A 12537-nucleotide genomic window follows, 5' to 3' on the forward strand; every position below is an offset into this window, starting at 1 on the left:
TTATATATATATAGGTCATTTTTATTTGATAATATTATATATATTATATTATATCTTTCAGACGAAAAAAGAAACAAATAAAAGGATACAAAAAACTTTTCAAAAAAGAAATAGAATTGATGAACCAATCTACTAAAACTATTTGGTAAAGGAATTATTGAATACAAAATTTATTTTGAATGGAAAGAGAATAAAAAACTAAAAGAATGCAATGTAAAAGAAAAAACGAAGAATACGATCGGTGGCCTAAAGGAAAATCAGAAAACTAAATTAAAAACAATAAAAAGAACCGATGAACGAAAAATCTAAAAGAAGGCAAGGTAAGGCTTCGAATGTTACGAATCGCCATGCCCCGTCCGCACTGCAGTTAACAATAACAAAAATCTCTACATATACCATATATCTATACGTTTTTATAACTATTAATACCGCACCGCAATTAAACTGCTTGTCCCACACCGTTCAAACCGCAGTACCATTGGGAGTTTAAGTAAGGTAAGAAGAAAGAGAATATAATAAATAGCCAAAAAGGAAAATTTGAAAATAATAAAAACGGGTAAAAGGGTTTGATGGAGATTTGGATCGGTGGTTTAGCGGGGGCATAATGACTATAGAGTCAACATGCAAACAGTGGCGGAGCCAACAATTTATACTGTGCAAATATAAGTATTTATAGTTTTTTACTGGCGGCAGCTGCCCCCACCTTGTTCAACGTGGATCCGCCCATGCGCACAAACCCTAAAACTAAGCTTGCCCCTGCATAGGAGTTAGAGCGTATTAATTAGTGAGACACACTACACATTAATTAGTGAATTTTCATTTCCCATTAAACAATCGTACCGAGATTCGTGTCTTTCCTTTATTTTGCCAACAGAAACTGTAGTCTAATACTCCCTCCGTTTTTAATATAAGTCGTTTTAAAGTTATGCACATAGATTAAGAAAATCATTAATTTTTACATTTTCAAACAAAACATCATTAATTATTTATTTAACCACAATTCAACCAATAGAAAAATAGAAGTTATATTATCATTGGTCAAACAACATTAATTATTATAAATGTTACATAGAAAATCGACATATAATTTGGAACAAAAAAGTTTCTCTAAAACGATTATATTTAAAAACGGAGGAGTATAAACCTGATCGTGTAGATTCCCCAGTAATTAACGGTCTGAACCCATTTTTCCCGGATCCCATTTGTACCGATAAGAGTCTTTAGCCAAAACAAAAAGAAGAAGATAAGAGTCGTTGCCTTATTTTAAATCCTTCATCACATGTTTCAGTCTGGAACTGAAACCTGATAACAAGTTGGATGAGTTGAGCCTAAACAGAGTGCAGAAGATAAATCTTCAGAAACAGAAATCAAACGTAAAAAATGCTTCCTTTCCAACTTGTAAAATTCTAACAAAATACTTCATTGGTTTTAAAGGTTCTGTCATGATTCATAATCTTGTATTTACTCAAGCTAATTGGAATTATTATAAACACTAAGGTATTTAGTACTGTTGACCATGGATGTAATTTTAGTTACTTTTGTTCCATCTCATTAAAAAGGACATTTACTTTGTTAAGGGGTAAATGTGAGTAAAGTATACAAGGGTCCGTGTGGGTGGATTTCGTAAATCCAGATATAAAAACCAAAATATTACTTGCGGGTGGATTTCTACTCGAAGCACAGAAGCTTAAATTTGAAAAGAATAAGCTAGGGAACCAGCAAGGCTTAGAACTTCAAAAGGAGGTCTATTCATCATCTCTTTCACGTTCAGGTCAATCAATATGATTTTTACTCAGCGCTTCCACGGGATCACCTGCAACACAAAAAGACATAATGTTGTTATACTATGACACAATAAATAAGAATGACTCGGTTTAGAAGGAATAATAATATTTTTCATAATGGTTGTAACTTGTAACCTTTGATGTCAAGCTTGAAACGTTTCCATGATCCCTTGGGACATATTATGATATGCGCTAATTTTTGTTGCTCGATTTGCAGCTAAGACTTTCAAAAGATCACAAGAATCAGAGGTAAGATACGAAAGAATTGGGAACAGGACCTGTCATTCAATTAGTGAGCCACTAGACTAAACTAAATCATCGACAATCACGACTTTAACCAAAAGAAGATTCGACTTACTAAAGAAACTTCCTAAAAATATAAATTTTATTTATAATCATTGATCATATTAGCCTCTCCACTTGAATCCGGTTCTATTTAAACAGAACAGAGAAGTAAAACAAGAACCGTGTCTATTTTCCAGCGACAGTGTCTACAAATGGAGCATCAAAAATGTGTTTTGGTCTTAAAACTCTCCCTAACGTTCACAACGGCCCTCTCTGTCATAACACCAACCTCTCTCTCATTCCTTGCGATTTGCTTCAAAATAACACTCTTTTCTCCCAGAACCCACAAAACACTTGTTATGTGTAAAGGCTGAGAGTAGTGGCGATCTTGAGAGTACTCGTCCATTGACGTATTTTCCTCCATCTACTTGGGAGATTACTTCCTCTCTGTTCCCGTCGATGACTCTGTAAGTGCACACTTTATCTGATGTGTTTTGTGGTCAGTCTTGTTGCAAAAACATGCTTTCTTTAATTTATTCATATTGTTCTCTTTGTAGGATTTTGAGGCACTTGAGCAAGAAATTGAATCTGTGATGAAGCCTAAAGTAAGAGACATCCTCATGCGTCCTTACAATAGCGACAAGGAGAAGATTCGTATTATCCATTTGCTTATCAGCCTTGCAATCGCTCACTATTTTGAGAGCGAAATAGAAGAGATTCTACACCAGGCTTACCAAAAGCTGGACGAGTTAATTTCAGAAGAAGGTGATCTGGAAACAATTGCAATCATGTTTGAAGTTTTCAGACTATACAGACACAAGATGTCTTGCGGTAAATTGACCACTTTTTTTTTAATGTGTTTTATCAGTTTTCTTTATTCACACACACACATATATATACAGTATAAAGTCTATAAAATTATACTCGATAAAATTAATAAATACGAAAATTAATTACTTTCTCAAATCAGTACTATTAAAAGGGAAAGAGTCCTAAAAAATCTACTTAAAACAAGTCATAGTTGGACCATTTCATTTAACTAGAATTCCTATTATTTCTCATACTACTAACTTAATTATTCTTCATTGGCAAATTAGTCATAAAATGGTACTAACCTAATTCTCTACGTATACATTTACTATATACGCATTATTCCATCATAATTATTTTGTGCTATTATTAAATAATGTTCACCCTATATTTGTATTTATGGTTACTTGTGATTTATTTAATAGTTAATACCTTCGGAGACTATAAACAAAATACAATATCTATGGTAAAAAATTACATCTTTTACAGAGATCAACCATTATTTTATACCAACCTTATTAACTAATTGATTTCAATAACCCATGTAATATATATGAACACTTCAACATTATCATGATGTTTGTAACCTAATATTCCATGTTGGTTGTATTATTTAATACCAAACCAGTTCCTATACGAATCCATAGTATGATTATGGTCTATATAAAACGGGTTCAATCTTTCCATCTGCTGTATTTTCAGAAAATTGTTATTTATTTTCTGTTATGTTAGATATTTAGGCTAACCAATTATAAATCGGTTAGTGATAACTTCTAAGAACTTTGAAAACACTTTGTTATTTATTAACACTATATCAATACTTTAAAATAGGTTAGCAGTAGAATTGTGTTTCAAAACAAAATCTACTTATTTAAAAACATAATATTATTTTGAAAATAGTTTTGATACTATGTGTTATATTAAACATTGTTATATATATATTTGAATTAAATAATTATATACATAAATTATACTTTTGGTTAACTAAATTATTTATCAACCGAATAAAAATATTCGGGTAATTAAAGTTTTTAGGATATTTGGTTATTTAAAAATGGAATGCAATTAATATTTTTAAATATATAATTTTTATTTAAAAATTCAGGTACTCATTTGGTTCTCGGTTCAGTTTCAATTTTTCAGTCATAGATATACGATTTGCAATTCAGTTCAGTTTTGGTTTATCAGTTTGGTACGGTTTGATCCGTGATTTTGGATAAATGTGCTAAAACTTATACACTTATCTTATATAGAAATTCGTTTAAAATATATTTAATTACAAAAACAAACCCGCGCTTTCCACGCGGGTCAAGATCTAGTTGATAGTTAAGCCAGTATAAACATGACATAGAAAAATAAAACTTTGTAATTTTAAGTAAATATATAGCCCTCTTAAAAACATAGAATAAATAATTACGTACTATATATATATTAATAAAAATAAACACAGTATTTTGGTGTTTGTTTTTCAAAATGAAATTAATTTCTAACATTGTTTAATTTATTATTTTTGGTATTATTTTACTAATTTACATCTAAGAACATATTGTATTCTATGAAAAGTATATATCTTGATAAATAATCCAGTAAGAACAAATGACTGATTTAATCAATATATATGTCAATCAATTATTTTTATTTTTCAAATAAAATTTAATTTAAAATATAAAAGTAAAAATAAAAATAAATAATCTTTAAATTAATAATTTTATAAACTAGTTAAAATTATATTTTAATATTATTATTTTATAGAATTTTGACTGCATGTGCATATGATTATATCGCTTTCTTTTATAGATGTGTTTGGCAGATTCAAAAACGAAATGAAATAGTTTTAAAAGTTAATAGTTCTATCTATACATGTTTAATATTTTTTATAAAATTACAAGCTTTAAATTTAGCAGCATATCAAAAGATTAAAGTTTTAGACCATAATTATATTTTAAATAAATTTTATTTTATTTTCGGCTCAGATTGTGTTTGAACTTATAAAATATTTAAGGGGATCAAGAGTCTGGTACTTTATTAATTTATAATTTTAGGAACTGAAATAAAATTTTATTTTACATTTGTATATTTTAATTACTTTTATTTAAAATACGATGAATATATGTTTTAAAAGTCTTATATATTGATTATAAAATTTATAAATTTAGCTATTGTCTCTATTAATTAAATGATCTGATGTTTAGGTTTATTTAAAATATGTCATAATATGTAGATGTTTTTCTACGTACAATTCTTCAAATAACATCATACTATTTTGAAATAATAACAAAAAATAAAGAATACTTTCATTTTAAGAGTGTTTCAAAAAAAAAACAAAGTGTTTCAAAAAAAAAAACTTTCATTTTAAGAAAATATCATGATATAGTGTTTTACTTATGCTTAAATAAATTTTATGTAAACTAATTATTAGTTTATAATATTAATGAGACTGTATATTTATGTAAAAATTATTATCTTGTTGAATTGTGTCAACCTGTCCAATTCGAAACGAGACTACTGTATATGTTTTCATCTAACTAACAAAGAACTCAATTGTCCAGGTGGGATCTTGGTGCCATGGAAGAACTACCAAGCTCTATGAGAATCATCTACCAAAGTGTGTTAAAAACGGTTGAAGATATTGATCGAGAAATGAAAGCTCGAGGAAAATTCGGTAGTTTGCAACCAACTATAGATGAGGTATAAGTTTCAAGTAGTAGACGGAGTAGGTTCTAATTTGATATAGTTAATCTGATTAACTATGATCCTTGCAGACTAAGAGTCTGATGATATTGTATGTGGCGTTAGCAAAATGGGCACACGCAGGTCACGTGCCAAGCTTTGAGGACTACATGGAGATTGGTATCTCCACACCTGGACTGGATGACATGGCAGCCTACGGATTTATATCGATGGATGATTGTGATGAGAAGCAATTGAATGAGTGGTTCAGCTCCAAACCCAAAATATTTGAAGCTTTAAATACTGCATTTCGTCTTAGAAATGACATTGTCACTTTGAGGTATGTATATGTGTATATATATTACACATGAAGCAAGTCTTACTACCAAATTTATACTCTATATATATATAAATGAACAGCAAGAGCTGAGCAGAGGACAGGTGGCTAATGGCGTCAACTGTTACATGAAGCAACATGGTGTTACCAAAGAAGCAGCGGTTGAAGTATTGAGGAAGATGGAACCAGGTAATTATAAGATAATGATGGAGGAATTTGTTTCGTCAAAAGCTATGCCACGACAAATTCTGGTGCGAGCAGTCAACATTGCACGTGTGATGGATTTGTATTACAAGGATGGTGATGGATATAGTCATCCTGATCAAAACCTAAAAGACCTTATTGTCTCTTTGTTCCTCTGTTCAATTCCTCTTTGAAAACTTATGAAAGAGTGAATTTGAGATATATAAAATAATGAATAGACTAAAATGTCATTCTGTTATCCTCAACATTTCTCTCCTTAGTTTTTTATATTTCACGTGCGTTGAGAATTACTCGTGCCCCTTTCATACTTTTTGGTTTGTTTATTGCACATTTAAAAGAAATTATTCGATCTGGGACGCTTATTGCATATGACATGTATTTTATAAAAAAAAAAACAAGCACAAAATAGAATGTTATGTATGAACAAAGAATGTTGATGACCCAAAACAAGTAGATGTTGTTAATTTCTCCAACCTTCTTGACGAGTTGATGTCCACATGGAAAGGTTTCATTTGACGTAATTTAAATATTTTAGCTTATGGTTTACCTTAAAATGTTGACTTTAGCATGTTGATTCTTTTGTAAACGATTGTCCTCCAAAATAGGTGATCAACTGACCACAGAAAAGGGGTTTGCCGTCATATGGGAGCAATAAAAAGCTCACTGATGCAAGAAACCTTCTCCCATTCAAAAGAACTACGTTATTGTATGCCCTTTGGAAATATGGATGATAGAGAAAAAACAATCGTTTCAAGTGAGCTGCAACTGGAAGTAGATTTCTCTTATTAGCTGGAAGATCCCAATCCTGCTGGTTTGAACTCTCCCATTCTATTTCTACTAACGTCTCTGTCAATCGATCTGTAGTCGTTCCTGGAGATGCAGACAGTATTTGAAAAGCAGTCGGGGTGATATTATTTAGGAGACCTTGTTATATGACATATAGATATTAAAATTATAGAGTTTATAATTGATCAAGATCAAGGATGCTAAATGACATAAAATTTGAATGACCAATTAAATTATTATTTATATTTTAGGAGATCACCCAAAATAGATCATTGAATATAACTAATAATAAAAAAAGAATTAATCATTTTTCTATTATAGTGAATAATATGTATATCCAAAGATAACATATTTATTTGAGTAGTGTTGATTTAATTAATATTAAAGAATTATAATTAGTATCAGTGAAGGTATCTATATTTAAATATTGTCCAAAGGTTATTTAAAATATAAGTGTTAAAGTTTTTATTAGTCTGAATATATATTAAGTCTCAAAGTACTAACGGGTAAACATGTATGAATGCTTGCAGCTTCATCAAATGTTTTGCATATGCTAACTCTGTGGTAAAGTTTAATGGCCTCAACTATGGTGAGTGGTTTGAGCAAATCCGTTTTACACTGGGTATAATGGCTTTAGACACCGCCATACTAACTGATAAGGAACCCTTTGCTATTACAGTAGATAGCTCTGAATCTGAAATGTCTCATTATGAGAGATGGGAGCGATCTAACAGGCTGAGCTTTAACCTTATGAGATTGACGATGGCGGAAAGTATTAAGCCATCAATGCGTAAGACAGAGAGAGCAAGAGAATTCATAGAGAAAATTAAGAAGTGTTCACAATCGGAATTGGCTGACAAGTCGATTGTAGGAAGTCTCATGAATGAGCTAACTACAAAGAAGTTTGACTGGTCTCAGCCAATCCATAATCATTTGACGCACATGTCTAATCTGGAAGCAAAGTTAACGACCTTGGGAATAGATGACAATTCTTGGTCCAATTCATCATGAACTCTCTACCTCTTGAATTTAGCCAGTTCCAAGTAAATTACAACACCATTAAGGATAAATGGAACTTTAAGAAATTAAAGGCTACGCTATTCAAGAGGAGGGGAGATTAAGGAAGATGAAAGATCAAGTTGCTAACCTCGTAGGTCTTGGAAGTGCCAGTAGCATCAAAAGAACATCAAGTAGGAAGGACAAAAGGAATGTTAAAAACTTCGTGAAAGGACCTCAAAGTCAAATCCAGAAGAAAAGAAGTGTTTCTTTTGTAAGTAAGTAGGACACTTTAAGAAGGATTGTCCTAAAAGGAAGGATTGGTTCGACAAGAAAGGTAAACATTACAGCTTTGTTTGCTATGAAATGAATCTTGTTGAAGTTCCTAATAATACTTGGTGGTTAGATTCTGGTGCTACTACTCACTCATATTCTCATATTAAACATGGATTCAATCCATGCATCCATAAGAGGACCTGAACAGTACTTGTTCATGGGAAACAGGATGAAGGCACAAATAGAAGGAATTGGGACGTATATTGATCATGGACACTGGAAGTCATGTGGATCTTGAAGGGTGTCTCTATGTACCTGAGTGTGCTAGAAATCTTGTTTCTGTTAGTAGGTTGGACAATTTAGGTTTTAGAATTAAGGTTGCACATGGTGTTTTCACATTGTACTGAAATGATTACTTTTATGGTAGTGATATTTTATTTCATTCATTCATATAAGTTCAACCTTGATGCAAAGTTTTCTGAATCCCTATTTAATGTTGAAAGTCGAAGCATTAAGCGTAGCGCAATTAATGAAAGTTCTGCTTTCTTGTGGCATTAACGACTAGATCATATTTCCAAAGAAAGGATTAATAGGTTAATAAAGAATGAAATTCTTCCTCAGTTGGATTTCAGTGACTTAGATGTGCGTAGACTGCATTAAAGGAAAACAGACAAAACATACTTTAAAGAAACCAGCCACAAGAAGCACTCAGCTTCTTGAGTTAATACACACCGATATATGTGGCCTTTTTGATGCTCCTTCATGGAGTGGCGAAAAATATTTCATCACATTTATTGATGATTACTCACTGTATGGATATACCTATCTACTGCATGAAAAGTCTAATCTGTGAATGTCCTAGAGGTATTCATTGACGAGGGAGAAAAGCAGTTAAATAAAAAAAGGTTAAAATAGTGAGATCTGTGAATTTTATGGAAAATTCGATAAAAGTGGACAATGTCCTGGTCCATTTGCAAAGTTACTTGAAAGTAGGGGCATATGTGCACAATACACAATGCCTGGTACTCCTCAGCAGAATGGTGTAGCTGAGAGGCGGAACCGTACCTTAATAGAGATGGTTAGGAGCATGTTGAGTAATTGCTTATTATCCCTTTCTTTGTGGATATATGCATTAAGAAATGCAACGTATGTACTGAACCGGGTTCCTAGTACAGTTCCTAAGACTCCTTATGAACTGTGGACGGGAAGGAAACCTAGTTTAAGACATTTACATGTATGGGGTTGTCCAGCAGAAGTAAGGCTATATAATCCACATAAAAAGAAACTTGATTCTAGGACTATCAGTGGATTTTTCATTGGCTATCCTGAAAAATCAAAGGGTACACATTTTATTGTCCTAACCATAGTACAAGAATAGTTGATATGGGTAATGCTAGGTTATTGAAAACGGTGAAACTAGTGGGAGTGGTGAACCACGAAAAGTGGACATTAATGAAGTTCAAGTTGAAGTTTCTTCACCTGTAGTTCCACCTGAAGTAGTTTTTCCTATTGTTGCATCAGACTCTAATGACACAACAGGACAACATAATGATGAGCCAGTCCCACTAGCTGAAGATACTATTGATGAAACATGTCATAATTCAAGAAGAGAATAGTGAACCACAAATACCTTTAAGGCGATCTGGAAGAGAAAAAAGATCTGCCATTTCAAAAGATTATGTGGTTTACACTATTGAAAATGAATGTGACTTAAGCATGGATGATGATCCGATCTCATTCAAAATGGCCATGGAAAGTGACAATTCTGAAGAATGGTTTGATGCCTAAAAAGAAGAAATGAAATCTATGGATGATAATCATGTATGGAACTTAGTAGAGTTACCTGATGGTTTCAAAACCATTGGTTGTAAATGGGTCTATAAGACTAAACGCGACTCGAACGGTAAACCTGAAAGACGCAAGTCTCGCCTTGTTGCTAAAGGTTTCACCCAGAAAGATGACATTGACTATAAAGAGACCTTTTCTCCAGTTTCAAAGAAGGATTCTCTTAGAATTGTTTTGGCTTTGGTGGCTCATTATCATCTTGAGCTTCACCAGATGGATGTGAAAACCGCCTTTCTAAATGGAGATCTTGAGGAGGAAGTATATATGGACCAACCTGAAGGTTTCGTGGTCGCATGAAAAGAAAATTTGGTGTGTAAGCTGAGAAAGTTAATATATGGACCAAAACAAGGTTCTCGACAATGGTATATAAAGTTTAATGATACCATCACGTCATATGGATTTGTAGAGATCATCGTTGATTGATGTATTTACATTAAGATCAGTGGGAGTAAATTTGTGATTTTAGTCATGTATGTTAATTAATGATTTTTGCTTGCTGCAAATGACATGGGTATGTTACATGATGTGAAGAAGTATCTCTCCAAGAACTTTGAAATGAAAGATATGGGTGAGGCATCTTATGTGATTGGGATAGAAATATTTCGAGATAAATCACAAGGACTGTTAAGTTTGTCTCAGAAAGGATATATCAATAATATATTGAAGAGATATAAATGGAGAAATGCTTTGCAAGAATAGCTCCAATTCAGAAGGGAGACAAGTTCAGTAAAATGCAATGTCCTAAAAATGAATTGGAGCGTAAAGAAATGGAAAGAATTCCCTATGCATGTGGTTGGGAGTTTGAACTATGTTCAAACATGTACTGACCCGATATCAACTTTGCTGTTGGAATGTTGGGTTGATATCAAAGTAATCCCGGAACGGACCACTGGAAAGCTGCAAAGAAGGTTCTCATGTACTTGCAAGACACCAAAGAGCACATGCTTACATATAAGAGATCTGAACAGCTGGAAGTCATTGGATATTCAGATTCAGACCATGACGAATGCGTTGATAGCAGAAAATCGACGTTTGGCTACTTGTTCCTATTAGCTGGGGGAGCAATATCATAGAAGAGTGGAAAGCAGTCTGTCATTGCTACTTTCACTATGGAGGCTGAATTTGTGGCATGCTTTGAGGCCATAATTCATGCACTATGGCTGCGGCACTTTATCAGGGCTTCGGATTGTCGACACGACAGCCAAGCCGCTGAGAATTTACTGCGATAATTCAGCAGCTGTCTTCTTTTCAAAGAACGACAAGTACTCGAAGGGTGCTAAGGACATGGAGTTGAAGTACCTGTCTGTTAAAGAAGAAGTTCAGAAACAGAGAGTGTCATTCGAGCACATAAGGACGGACATGATGGTAGCGGATCCACTTACTAAAAGTTTACCACCCAAGGCGTTCAATGGCCATGTAGAGCGTATGGGTATTATAGATAAGGCTTTGCTATTTAGGTTATGGGATGCTCATTATGTATTTGACACTAAGAATTCACATAAAGTTATGTTTCTTATTTATTAATTATGTTATCATTAAAGTATATGTATATACACTTATGGTTCACAGTAGGCTTGGGCGTAATTAACGCAAACCGAAATCCGTACCTCAAAACCAAGCAAAATTATCGGTTTCGGATCGGTCACGGATGTAAGAGAAATACCGATTGGGACTTGATAAACCAGGAATTCGGAGGTCGGTTCGGTTATAACCCGTTATCCGATTCAAAACCTGGACATAACCGAGGTTTAATGACAACACATATACATATGTCAACTCATCGTATCTCTATCTCGTCTTTTCCTCTTCTCTAGTTTTTTTGTCGTGAAAGATCCCTAGTTGCCAAAAACGTTTCCTCGATTACACACTGTAATGACTGCAATGTTCAATCTGGCCTATATAAATCATGTAGATTCTCTCTATTCGACTCCATCTGAGCTTTCAAGTAATCCATCACAGGTTCTTCTCGTTACTTTTTAGTTCTTTTTCGTCTAATCTATTTCGATTTCAGTTAGAAATTTGTTTAGGATTTAAGTAAATCTTCTGTCTCTTTCTGTTTGTATTTTAGAATTGATATCGAAATTGGTTTGGACTTGTGATCTGACATATTGTTTCTGTTGGAGCAGATGGATTCAACATCATCACTTGATCGAGAAACCCGTAGCAAAGAAGATGAGGCAGAGTTTTCATCTCCCGACAATAGCAAAGAAAAGAGAAAACAATCAAGTGCTGGGAGTTCTCAAACATCTAAGGTTAAGCGGATCCTTCCTACAAGATCAGATGTGTGGGAACATTACACAAGAACTAAGGAGGATAGAGACCGGTGTCTATGCAACTATTGTCAGAAAAACTTCTCGTGTCTCACCTCATCAGGGACCACGAATCTGAGGAAGCATCTTAAGATTTGCAAGAACCATCAAGCTTGGTTAGCAGTTCAGAAGAACGAACAAGAAAATGTCTCTGAGGATGGGAAGCTGAAGCTGGGTAAACATACTGAAACTGTCTTTAGAGAAGCAACGAATGAGATGGTCGTGATGGGCCAAC

The 12537-nt window shown here is 33.3% G+C and overlaps 1 pseudogene; it reads left to right on the forward strand.

Annotated features, from left to right (window-relative positions):
* Positions 1-2266: 2266 nt before the first annotated feature.
* On the forward strand, positions 2267-6263 carry LOC125593881 (annotated as a pseudogene).
* Positions 6264-12537: the final 6274 nt, after the last annotated feature.

Source organism: Brassica napus (genome assembly GCF_020379485.1).
Source record: "Brassica napus cultivar Da-Ae chromosome A1 unlocalized genomic scaffold, Da-Ae chrA01_Random_19, whole genome shotgun sequence".
Classification (NCBI taxonomy): domain Eukaryota; kingdom Viridiplantae; phylum Streptophyta; class Magnoliopsida; order Brassicales; family Brassicaceae; genus Brassica; species Brassica napus.